The sequence below is a fragment of the Bombus impatiens genome, unplaced genomic scaffold (assembly GCF_000188095.3).
Source record: "Bombus impatiens unplaced genomic scaffold, BIMP_2.2 scf_0739, whole genome shotgun sequence".
In the NCBI taxonomy this organism is placed as follows: domain Eukaryota; kingdom Metazoa; phylum Arthropoda; class Insecta; order Hymenoptera; family Apidae; genus Bombus; species Bombus impatiens.
The window spans coordinates 22,799-36,374 of NT_177158.1; the positions used below are offsets into that span (position 1 = coordinate 22,799).

The 13,576-nt window shown below is 37.0% G+C and overlaps 1 protein-coding gene across 4 annotated transcripts in view; it reads left to right on the top strand.

The window, feature by feature from the left end:
- LOC100746900 (titin) overlaps positions 1 to 13,576 on the top strand; it is a 49,404-nt gene that overhangs the window by 2,510 nt on the left and 33,318 nt on the right. For 3 of the 4 annotated variants that reach the window (XR_001102566.3, XM_012390221.3, XM_003492467.4), the window contains exon 1: positions 364 to 769. The exons of the other annotated variant lie outside the window; for it this stretch is intronic. The gene's annotated coding sequence lies outside the window, so the exon portion shown is untranslated. Of the gene's footprint in view, positions 1 to 363; positions 770 to 13,576 lie in introns of those variants that run through there. 4 annotated transcript variants of the gene reach the window in all.

Below are 13,576 nucleotides of genomic sequence, written 5' to 3' on the forward strand. Positions count from 1 at the left end.
GGTTAGTGGACCACTTAAGTGTACCAATTTCACGTTTTCACGCTTGACCAAAAGCCTCGTGCAATTCACTAGTCGATTCGACAAACGGGTTAGCCATCGTTCATGTTTTCCGCCTTTTCTCCGCTTCTCTCTTCGAGATATTCTTTCGCGGATGGTCCCTGTCGAGTACGGTTGTAAAGGTAATTCGTCCAAAGAATTTCGATGAAAATATTCGCTGGCAGCGAGGTATCCTTAAGGTCTCCTCGGTGCTCCTCGCAAACAAGGACAGAAGAGAAGGGAATACGAAGTTGTACAGGCACCTTTCTCGCGGTGCTCGCCATGGAATGGCAAAAAGAGAGGAGGCACTCTGACGTCACATTGGTTGGTCGGTAGTGCCGCTAGCCTCTCACTTGGCCGGCGACGTTCGGCATGCTCGCTTCGTTTTATATGTAATCTCGATCCATTCAATTTCGAGGTGAATCGATTTCGTTCGATTGCCACTCGGCGATCGAGGTCCGCCAGCCAATCGGAGCTAACCTGCGAATTTTAGGCCCGGTGCACGCGTGCGACAGTGCGACATGTAACCGCGGACCACAGCTGTCTGTCCTGTAGAGTACATATACGCAAAACAGTGTGGAAATAAACTGTCAGTGAAGTTCTGTTTTCAAAGTTTTTTGACGGTGGTTTCATTTTCAAGCCGGTTCGCCAGTGTGCGCGGCTGATTATATTGTTGTATCGTTGTGCCATGACACTCTGGATACGATCGTGAACGGATTAGGTGGCAGCCGCGGTAAGTCCAGCTTCTTCTTATCACTTTGCTTCCGCTTTTATCTCTCGCCTCAACCGCTTTCCTCGTGGTCTCGTTCCGCGTCTCTGTCGTTTAACGTGTATTTACGCAGGATTCGTCGTTGATCGTGCCAGGAAATGAGTATATGGAGAGTTTATCGATGTTGCAAATGACAGACATAAAATTCCTTGAATATTCTGACATTTTGGTACGACGTAGTTGTGCAGAAATGTCAAGTATAGTGTAAGACGACAGTTACGATTACTATCATTATTATTATTATTATTATTATTACTAATGAATAAATAAACCGATTATACATAATGGTGTAGATAAAATAATTAGTTCTCAGCGAACAACAGATACGCATAAAAAGATATGTCTAAAGATGACATAAGAGACAAAGAAACAGTCCATTTGGAGAAATTATTTATATTAATGATACTATATACTATGACTACTATATATATTATGACTACTATATACAATTAGATTGTCTATATAGAATATAACCTAATTCTTGAAAAACTGCAAGTGTTTGTTTGGACGTTTCATTGCAAATATAGTAGGATTTGAGGTTAATTGTCGAAACATTTGAAGGACCCTAGTCGCTCGACTATATCGATCACCAAGAGAGATTTTAAAGTAAATAGGAAAGTTTTTCAAGAAATAATGTATGAATTTATATAATTTAATAATCAAATTAAATAGTATAAATGATTTCTATAAAATTGATATAAAAATAAAGATAAATTATATATTTATGTAAATAGGAATTATTATGAAACGTTGTATAGTGTGAATGCTGGTTACAAATTCTTATTCAAACGCAGAAAAATTAATTTTGTCCTTCTAAGCAGTTTGCGTTTATTACACTGAAATCCTTTACAGAAAAAAATAACTGACTGTAGAAATTACTCTTGTTGCTTACACTATACTTGACTGTACGATGCGTTCATCATGAAGAAAGTACAATTAAGAAAGGAATCTTTTCAAATTTGAGTGGCCTTTATGTTGATTTGCAAACGTTACTTAATAACTGACTTACATGAACGAATCTGTGGACCATTGACCTTTAAATGTCTGTACGTTGAAAAAGTGTCAAAAATATTCTTTCATCATCACAGTATGTAATTGATGGTAAAGATGGACGTCGATTAAGAAGAAATGAAATATCTACTACAGATTCAATTTTATGTCGCTGTTAAGTAAAAACCATTGCAATAATGATTATTAAAAAGTATCGACTGATACTTAACATTTATATCTTTGAAAAATGCATTTTAACTTTATTATATAATTACGAAATATTATACAGTTTTTAATCACAACGTCGTCTTAAAAATAACTGGAGGAAATTTTACATTTTAACGCTCAGGTGATAAGTAAACTCTTATGTCGGTCATTTTGCATGCATTCCTTCAACGCGGAGAAACGCGGTCGCTTGTTTCACTGCTACCTTTTGGTATTTCGAACAAGGTAGAATCACGTGGCTTCGACTATAGTTTAACCCAAATCAAAAAACAAGGTGAAATACATAAAGAAATATATTTTTTCATTTCTCAAATATTTAGTCTTGGGAAGGTATACGAAACGCAGAAGGATATTGAAATTTATAGACTGAATTAATTAACTTGTCATTTTTTCTACCTTAATTAATTTCCTACCATTAATTCTTCTTGAATAATTCTCATTCTACGAAAACAGAACGAGAAAGGAGCACAAATAAAAAATAACTGTTTTGATATTAGAATAGGAAAAAATTAATGTTTCAATTTCTGGAAAATAAGTTCGTTCAAAGTATATTTCTTTCCTTAATAACACTGTACTTAGATACTGACGTAATATCAACGTGTATTTTTCTATTTTAGATATTCAAAGTAGCTTAATAGGTTGTGCTGGATTCTCTATGTCTTTTTATTTATTAATACTGGTTCACGCGATGGAGCAGCAGTAATCTCTTCCCAAGCGGAAAACAGTATTCAAGCGTTTACGGATTTTCTGTATGTCCTTTATTTTTTTCTTTAGATCATAGATAACGATCACGTGTACTATTACGTGAGTACAAACGAAGAAACCTTCGTTGAAGTTGTTAACTCATCGATCCTGTCTCGGTACTTACAAGTGTTATTTTCTTCTATCCAGATTTTTAATAGAAAAGGAGGATATACCAAACACGCGAAACATAATTGTTGTAATTCAGCTATAATGCCGCTTGTGGCGATATTTCAAAAGAACGTCCCGCAGTGTTTTGTAACATTAAGTAAGATCTGTCGCAAATTACATAATCGCTGAAAAATTATCGAATTCTTTGGTAATAAGCCCATCAGCGTCAAGAATATTTCATTTAAGCCATAGAGTGACTTACTATGATTATTTAATATGCAACGTTTTCCTTCACGGTGCATAATATGCATCTGTCAGAAACATTTTTATGATTGACGTAAATTCAATAAAAATACTGAAATTATATAAATTTATGGTCTGTCTTAATAAAAAGAATAGTTGTTATTTTTTTCGTCAAACTATATATAGTAATATCTCATATTCGAATCTTTACGACATAATGGAAGATACGTAGCTACTCGTATGTCCGTATTTTTCAAAATTTATTGTATTCTACTGGCTCGCTATTATCCTGAAACCAAACCATTTTTTATAATAATTATTATTCCTAAATTGTACAATACTAGTCTTCTGTTTACCCGAAGAATATATAGCTGCATATATATTCCGTCATTTTATTCTGTTGTTTAAAACAAAACAAACATCTTACGTCATTGCTTAGAAATTTTATCTGATAAATAAAATACCAGAGAAAAAGATGCAAGAAGATATATGATGTTTTTCAAACGACATTTCTGCGAGCTTTATCCTACCAAAGAAGATATTCAAAAATGTATTACACAACGAAAATAATTGTACAACCATTAAGTATCCTATGAAATATGCAAGTGCAAGAAATATATTTACCTGTATGTATAATATATAGAATTTTATACGATAAATCCTTCTCGAGCGATTCAATTAAAACTGGCGAACGAGTGCTCTTCCTTTGGTAAATCCACCGATCTAGTAATCGTAAAAGGAATAAGGGGTTAACGGGTTAAAACAAATTACCGCGTTTGAGTGTGAGTCGTAGTGTGAGAATCGACTTGGAATCCGCGACGAACATTTAACGAGGTCGTCTGCAAATTCTCCATTCGTTATTACTCCGTTACCAACGCAATCTCGATATTCTTCTCGATCACCCTAAGCGTTAATAACGCATAAAGAACAAGAAAAAAAAAAAAAGAAAGAAAAAGATCAAACGAAAGCAATTTTTGTCTGCCTTGGTAGTTAACTTCTTAGCCGATTCTCGAACAATTTGCCGCTCCAGCTTACCTGCAAGCAATTCCGACGTTTTAAGATCCATCAGATCGGACCGCAAACGTTTCTCGATCATCTCAAGTTGGACAGTTTTAGAAGGTCGAAGAACTGTTAGGCCTTCGGTTAACAGTTTCCCATAGCACATTCAGAGCAGTTCGATTCGTTCGATTTGTTTCGTTCGAGACCATAACTAACGAAATATCTGGCGATCGGTTTCCGTGAATCGCATCCACAACCTTCGGTATCATCGATTCCACGATATCCAGTAAGTCCAGTTTGAGTAAGTATCCTGACTCCAAGTGGATTGACCTCCGCCGTCAGGATTCGTGATAGGAATAAATTACCCGTTCAGACCTACACTACGTGTTCCCATTTGAAAAGCACGTCGAATCGTTCTTGTTAATTTCGGATAGTATTGCGTCGCGGTCCAACTGGAATATCACGTGTCAACGGTTTAACTTAACCCCCTTTGGCTCGGGTTTTTTCGTCGTGCTTGAACAAACGTTGCCGTAACAGTTCTTCGGCGACCTGTCTACGAGCTACGCGTTTATCTTGCGCGTCCGTACGAGGCATACGGTATTCGAGTAGAAATCTCTGATTTTCCCGTGGTCGATTCTTATTCACGTGAAAGCAGCCAAGGTTGGATATTTTTTAGGTCCAACCGAAAGGTGCATGACGAAGAACTGGTACTTCCGAAGAACACGGTACATTAGTATTCTGGAAAAGGTATCCGTATGTAAATCGTAGTCGAAGTTATAAGTAGCCTTTGGGTAAACAAACCGACCTAAAAAAAATAGCAAATACGAGATGAACCTCTTTCTGTTAGGACATTTTGATGGATATTCTTATCGCACGTGTTACTTTTTATTCTCTCGTTTTTTCACTCATTTTATTCTTCCGTTTTTTTCTTTTTTTTTTTTTTTTTAACGCTTATTCTGTACGTTCGTATTGAAGAATACACAGAATATGTGGAATAATTTCGTTTCATTTTACGTTTAGTATTATTTACCTTACAGTGTAGGGATTTTTTTGTGTCGCCTTGTAGACAGAAATAGTAAGACTCGTCACAAGTGACACGAGAAATTGCACGTTGGAGGGATAAGGATTTTCGATGAGATCGAGCTACAGCGATCGACCGAGCTGGCAGAACCGATTCGCTTGAATGGGAAAAATTATGCACAGCGATATTCTTTTCCTATTTATTGGATCGGAACGATTTACCGCTCGAAGTTAGTCGAGCGAAAGGAAAGGTTTCTTTCATTCTACATAGGTCTACAGTGGTTTTTCTTCTTAAAATTAAATGTCTACCGTGGTTACGCCTCAGAACCACTCGAGTTATCGAATATCTCTTTAGGAATAAAGCAACCATAAGGATGAAAATAAAGGAGAAAGCTTACTTTCGTCAGTGCTTTATTGTTTTCATTTATTTAAGGAAATGTATTTAATTAATTCTCTTAACGAACTAGCCGACCAGATGCAACCAGATAGTTAGAAAATATAATTGCACCTTTTCCGATGGAAATGCTTGAATAATTCAACTTTCTTGCCTGGTTCGCGTAGAACGTTATCGCGTATCTTGAAAAACGTATGCGTGTATCTTTTCGTGTTAAGATATATTTAAGTATACCTCTTACATTATACTTTCGATTTTGCTCGTTAATAATATCGACCAAGTTATTCCCATGCACGACGCGTTCAATTTATTTGCGATTCTAATTTAACAAAACTTAAAGCAACTTTACATTATAGATTTATATTCATAAAAGATTTCCTGGTTTATACAGGGTGGTTGGTAACTGGTGGTACAAGCGGAAAGGGGGTGATTCTACGCGAAAAAAAGTCGAAAACATAGAATAAAAAAATTTTTTTTTAATTTTTCCATCGAGACAACGATCTACGATTTTCTCGAAAACAAAGCGTCAAACGAAAAATTGTTATTCTATATTTTCGACTTCTTTTTTCGCGTAGAATCACCCCCTTTCCGCTTGTACCACCAGTTACCAACCACCCTGTATAAACCAGGAAATCTTTTATGAATATAAATCTATAATGTAAAGTTGCTTTAAGTTTTGTTAAATTAGAATCGCAAATAAATTGAACGCGTCGTGCATGGGAATAACTTGGTCGATATTATTAACGAGCAAAATCGAAAGTATAATGTAAGAGGTATACTTAAATATATCTTAACACGAAAAGATACACGCATACGTTTTTCAAGATACGCGATAACGTTCTACGCGAACCAGGCAAGAAAGTTGAATTATTCAAGCATTTCCATCGGAAAAGGTGCAATTATATTTTCTAACTCTATTATATTTGCACTCTTTTTTCAAAATATCTTTCGGATACTCTTCTAACGTGACACCATATTTGTGGCTTTATTTTTGTTTCTGTACACTTGTTACTATTGCGAGTGTTTACGTGTAATATCCAGTTACACGTACGGCACGTACTTAGTAATAAATAATAAAAAATTATTTCTACGATAAGCGAGCTGTAACAATGCTTCTATTTCTCACGGTATATCTCTTTCCAATATGCTTCGTAATATTCATCGACCGCGATAAGATAAGGCAAAAATGCGCGACTATGTCGACGGTACATTTTTCTGCAGTTCAGATTACTGTTGATCGAGGAGTTTAGAAAATTTATAACGGTCTTTCCACCATAAGACGATAGAATTCAAGATGAGTAACCGCCAGTTGCGTCATCCTTGTCCGTTGATTCTTCTGATTCTCGACCGCAGAAACGAGAGATGAAGGAAATACAGTTCTAGTCAAAAATCACAGGGGATAGACTTACGAAACGTTAGACGTCTGTGGCAAACAAATAGCGGAACACTTGCGCGCATGTACAATGCACATATACGCGAGTCGATTTACACATATACAGACGAGAGGGATCGAAAGATCACATAAAATCGTCATGGATCGAGCAGGGCAAGATGCGCGCACGATAATTGTCTTCACACGGAAAGGCGCAAAGAAGTTAAAAAGCTTGCCGTTAGTTTGCCGCGGACAGCGCGGTGTTAACTCAATAGGATTTGACGTACACGGAACAATGAGAACGCGAGACAATCGTGAAAGCATCGCGGTAAAATTCCCTCTGATTGTTTTCGTAGAAAGTAAACACAGTGGGAAGAGGATTCGAATTCTGGCGAGAGTGGGCGCGCTCTTTCTCGTGTTTCGAGAGGCGCGCAGGCACGAAAGGGACGTGAAAATCCGAATTGAGCGTAATTACACGTTACAGCTGTGGCCAAAAGAAGAAAGAGGTCGAACGTTCTCCGCCCGGAAACGCGAACACGCGACGAACGCTTGAAAATCGTCTCGACGGTGGTTTCCGGTGTTCTTCGATCACCTCCATTCCTCTGACTCGATTTCTTTTCTCTTTCACTTTCCGGCGAACAAAGAGCCACCTGCTATGTTTTATTTCATTATTTCTCGAATATCTTAGATCTTGGATATGCGTAAATTCGCAACTGATAAGCCAAGCTATTCTATCATTCTAAAGTTATATTGGCTTGGCAATTAATTGATTGATTGTCATTAGGTGGTATTGACAAAATCCGTAATCACTTAGTTGTCAATCCAATATAACTTTAGGATGATAGAAGTTAGACTGAAATTTTGTTCGATTGTATAGTACAACTTCGTCCATCTGAACAGCTCGTGTAACGAGATTTCACACAACAGGAGTTTCTTGATTCTCCTCGCTTTCATCCGTGGCAATAGATGTTCGCGTTCAGATTGAATGGACAGAAGATCGGTTTATTCGGTCAATCGATCACACGTAAATAAAATTTCATAAGTAAATAAAGTTTTTTACTATTGCAAGAGGTATTTATAAGCCTCGTATCCTGATAGAAATTGGTATTGCTCGATGTAAGCGAATGATAAAATTTCGTTCCATATTTGACGAACGATGCATCGGTGCTCGAAGCTCGAACGAAAATTGCAATAAACGGCAATTATCGTTTAAAGGTCGACGAAACAGGTTTCCCAGAGTCACGAGGATTGTATATATTATGCGAGTACGCTAAAAAAATGACCGTCTGTCTGGCTACTTTCAGAAGCTGATCACGTGGAACATATGACCCCGAAACACTATTATCATTCGTTGGATCAAAAACTGTTTTGAAGCAACGATTTCTCAATTCGAAACGAGCAACGAAATAGCATCGTCATCGGAATCATACACCGTACGTTCTACGAATATTTGTCAATGAATATTGAAAAAAGGAACAACGCGCAGGTTGTAAAAATATAAGTATGAGATCCATTTCCACGTGAAAGTGAACTCCGTTTTCTCTGTTTTCACACCGTTCTATTCAATTCCTCTTTAACCGTGGAAAAGATAAATTATTAACGTTTAATGCTTAACGTTTGATCTTTGGCATGAATAATACATCTGTTTACCGGTGGCCGTGGTATTTCTGTGAAGCGTTCACCTTTGTGGAAAATTCTCTGCAAGAAGCCGGAGAGTCCGCTCGTTCGTTTCAATCGAACTCGAACAAAAATTTAGACACGGTGAACAGAGCGAGTTCCTGGAGGAACGAGCGACGACATAATTACGCAATGTGAAACCTAGTAACCTTTTGTGATTCTATGCGCGGCTGTGTTGGAAACGGATAATACAGCGTGTATTGTATGTACTCCGCTTTGCAGCAGCATGGTAATAGCGAAGCGTCCTGTTAAAAGCGGCTTGCCCGATCAACGAGTCACAACGAGAGAACGGCAGCGCGTGATGAAAATGACGAATCGCATCTTTTTTCTTACGATAAGCATTTCCCGAAACGTAGTACGAAACAAGTGAGAGATTTAATCGTCACGAGCTATACTCGCGAATAAAAATAGAAAAATATACAGGGTGGTTGGTAACTGGTGGTATAAGCGGAAAGGGGATGATTCTACGCGAAAGAAGAAGTCGAAAACATAGAATAAAAATTTTTCGTTCGAGGCTTTGTTTTCGAGAAAATCGTAGATCGATGGAAAAACGAAAAAAAAAATTTTTTATTCTATATTTTCGACTTCTTTTTTCGCGTTCCAACCACCCGGTATAAAGCTCGTTAAAGTTGATACGCGCGTTGTCACTAACGCTGAATCACAAAGACGTGTTTTATAGTACAAAGATTAATTTTCTATTTTTACTGCGTACAATTTATTATTTATTAATGCAAGATTAACGGCACTTTTTTACGAGATATCAATCAATTCACTTGCACAAAGTACTCTGCTAATGTAACGTTCTCTTGTTTATTTCTATTTGTAGAATTTGTATAAGCATTTCGATAATCATGCGCATGTTTTTTCATATTAAACAGAAACAGTTTTAACCTGCATTTAAACGCAAATTGGAGGATTCTATTAAAAATTGCACGTTTTTTGTAAATTATCGTAAACGTAAAGCGAATGGAACGGTGTGCTATATGTTTGTTCGATATAATGAAACCTTGACGAGTCAAAAAGTATGTGTGACATGGAACACGAGAAGCTTTTATTTTCGAGTTTGGATTAAGCATACGATACGTGTACGAAGGAATGAGAGTTATATCTGGTATTAATATACCGCTAATCTGAACCTTCACTCCTTGAAAGTTGCGAAGGTTGACTTGTTCCCACTTTTGTTTCGATGTCCTCGCGTTTCACCGCATCGGAGAACTATACATCTTGTCGCGTTCGAATAAAAAAAAATGATCGAACTGTTATCACGGTTGCGTCAAAGTTGAAAATGCATCCGTTGGAACGCTAATAGATAACTGTCTTCCTTCTACAAGAAATGCATCTATTACCGTAAAATGCTCACCTTGGAAACAACTGGATACTGAAACGCTGCGAAACACCGAAGCAATGGGAAAGTTAAGACGTATGAAAACGAATGTATCTAAAGCAACGCATCGAAAATTTTGGAGTAGAAACTCCATGTGCTGCAGATAAATATCTGTATATTTTGCTGGTGAAATCAAATAAAATAACGAGCTTTTCGAACACATTATCATCCATACACCGCTATTTAAGATAAAGCAACAGAAGTAAATAACAGGCAAACTAAAAATTTTATTCGAATAATTCTTTCGATGAACGTGTATCTCGATAATGCTCGATACCAACCATAGTATAATACGCGTAAATTATTTGCGATAGCAGTTCTTTGGACTTGAGTGATTCAAAATATTATTAAACTTAATTGATCTGTATAAATACTATGACTAATTGGTATCGTTAGTTGCCATTTTCTATTACCTTTTTCAGTTAGATAATCTCCCCTATCAATCAAAGTGTTTTTCATCCGCGATCGTTTCTCTTTTCATGCCTTGTACCTGTGTCAGCCATTCGATGGATGTAATTCCTCGGGAACTTTCTTTGGAGAAAGAAACTTTTACACTACATAGATAGTCAAAGGTAAAATTATCAAAATTATCTGTATCAGCACAGAGAAAGACTCGTCACAACTTCTCTAAATTCACGACTAATGGTTTGCTTGAAGAATATTTGAAAGCCTATCGAGATTCCATAGCTTCAAGAATATTTCATCGTTTTAAATCGTTCAGAGTGGCTGGTGAATTTCTTTGTTGGACCGTCATCCATTTTGTCGCGAAGATCCTGTTTTGGATCTGGTGTAGACTTTCGACAGCAACCGTTAGTCACTCAGAAAATCTTAATACAAGGTATTGAGTTATTTAATCGGTAGGTAACGTTACTCGGCAAATAAAGATTCCGATGTTGACGAAAAATGCAAATCTACGACTTTCTCTTTAAAACAGTAGATTCGAGGATGGCTGTTTACGAAGAGGGAATTACAAGATTTTAGGTTTTACAAATCGATTAATGAATAATATAGATTCTACATAAATGCGAATACAAAATTTTAAAAGTTACGAAATATATTATTCCAGAAGATACGAATTCTATAGCAAAACACGTTGATTCGTCGAATAGTATGGAAGATGCGATGGAAAAGTTAACAAGCAGTCTCGAGTTTCTGTTTTACACGTTACATATCGATTATCTTTAATCTTCTTTTATTTCTTTACCATTTCTCGCTACGATTATCTTTACCGATGCTCTTTCTCCATCTCATACGTTGCTTTCTCATTTTGCTTATTACATGTTTTGATCTAACATATACCTTTCACGATAATCAGTACTTTTATCGAAAGCTATTTGTATTTCCAGTAAAATCTTAGCTCCGTAATATCGTAAAAGATATAAAACCAAATACAAGAACCCATATATTTGTCGTTAATTAAATTACACCTCTGTAAAAGTACGTAATATCTGGAGATATATATACTCGAGAATGCATTTCATATCGCTAAACGTACATTTATCGGCTCATATACGTATGAAAAATAAGCTGCACTAGACCGATTATTCACTGCTTTCAATTAGATTTACACCATACAGAATTATTACATCAACGCTCGAAACTCATTCCTCAGCCATCATTTTTATCCGAATATAGCATTCGTTTGATGCTAATGGAACATCTTGCCCCTCCTTCACGCGATCTTATGAATTTCATATCGAAGTTTGAAATACCGTGAAATCGATGCAGCCAGTTGGAGCGTTCGTCGAGTCCACATTACGCCACACCTGCGAAGTGTGTCAATGGGCAAGTAAATAGTCGAATGCCACCGTGGTGTTCGTGTGGCTAGCCTACTCACGAAAAGGAATACAGAGGCAATAGTTTGGTTATAGTTAATTTGTTAATAGTTAGTTTCGAAATAACATTACGATTTAAGATGATAAATCGATTGATATTTTCAATGGATTTAATTGTTCAAGCGTCTGATTGTTCGAAGTTAACTGTAGAGAAGAAAACTTTTATATGTTCGTGTTGAAACAAACACACACACACACACACACACGTTTCGTTTCTACGAAAATACGAGATGGAGAAGTCCCGTAAGACGAAGTTGCATCGCGTTTCTTTCATCTATCGAGTTAGGTAATTAACACTGGTCTGGATGTGCTACCGATCGGAATTCAGTCTAATGGCAATCGAGCGGATCTTTTTACGAACAGTGGAATTAAATCAGAAACGTTGTTCGCGAAGCTTCGAGTCTCAGCTAGTTTTAAACGATGGGAAAAGCTTTTAAACGAATTTCGTTGAGTAACACGTATATCGAAGTAGATATATCGTAATTATCTGTTAACATATATCATTGGATAACGAATAAAAAATAAAACGTTAAGTTCCTACACACTGCATTCAAAGGAAGAATATATTTCCTCCGCCTTCGAACGTTACTCACACTGTATTCGCTGTATTCATTTCCAGAAAGTCTAGCTACACGACCAAAAAAATACTCCTCGACTTGCCCACACAGATTTATTGCTCCTCGTTAAACGGTGCTAACAGATTTCCTAGGATTTCATTACCATCGATTTTACTTCCCTTCGAAGGATTTATCGACTTAGATAAAAAGAGGATCCTCACAGATTCATGGGTGAAAATCCTGCAACAAATTCGTTGCTGTTCGAACGACTTTGTCCGCTGGTAATTATCGTCATACCGGAGAAAAACGACTTCTATCCGAGACCTACGGACGAATTTAAAAGCTACGAGGTGAAGACAAATGGAGATGACCCGTTTAGCCCCGTGTTCGTCGATGAACCGTTGGTCACGGCGAATGCTTGCAAGCAAAAACTTGGAAACGCGATGGGCGACCGGTTTGAATTCTCGCTATCGAGAAAGGAAACATCGACTTTCTTCCTGTCTCTATCTCCGTCTCTCTCTCTCCCTCTCTTAGTCGCAAATTCTCCCGCTTTACCTTTTACGACTGGCTAGCCTGCTCGACGCGACAATCACACGCGAAAGCAATGTTATTAGCTGCATATGCTGTAACAATTGTTAAGGTTATTATATGGAATATTGTTCATTGCTGGCTTTGCCTATTTCTCTTATATATAGGTATATCTTTGCAAAGGAATTTCTGATTCTGAACTGGTTTGCTTCTGAATCATAGCTGGTCTACCATTGTCTGTTTATAGAGGTCAGAATGATTAGAAGATCGCCTACTTAAGTAACTGTACCGCTCAATAAGGTATCGGGAACTTTGTAGGCCTTGAACGGCGTTCAGTTTAGCGAATGTTTGGCCAACTTGTTGTTATATCAAATACTATCTCTTTTATATGTAATTGCTTTTGCTTTTCTCCTTTCCCTTTATTTCGGTATTCTTAGTCTTAGTATTTCGTTATTCGATCCTTTATATCAGGTTGCCCGAAAAGTATCTTTCTTTTACAGACACGTCTTTTACAACAACTCATCTTTATATAAACGCGAAACCTAATCTGTCGAACGTTGTAATCTTTATCCTGATAGAACACAATGGATCATACGTAATTCGATAAAATGATTTAAAACGGAAAATATCGCGCATCCACTAAACTTTTCGGACGATATAATATTCACGTGTACTTCTACTTCTACTTCACATGC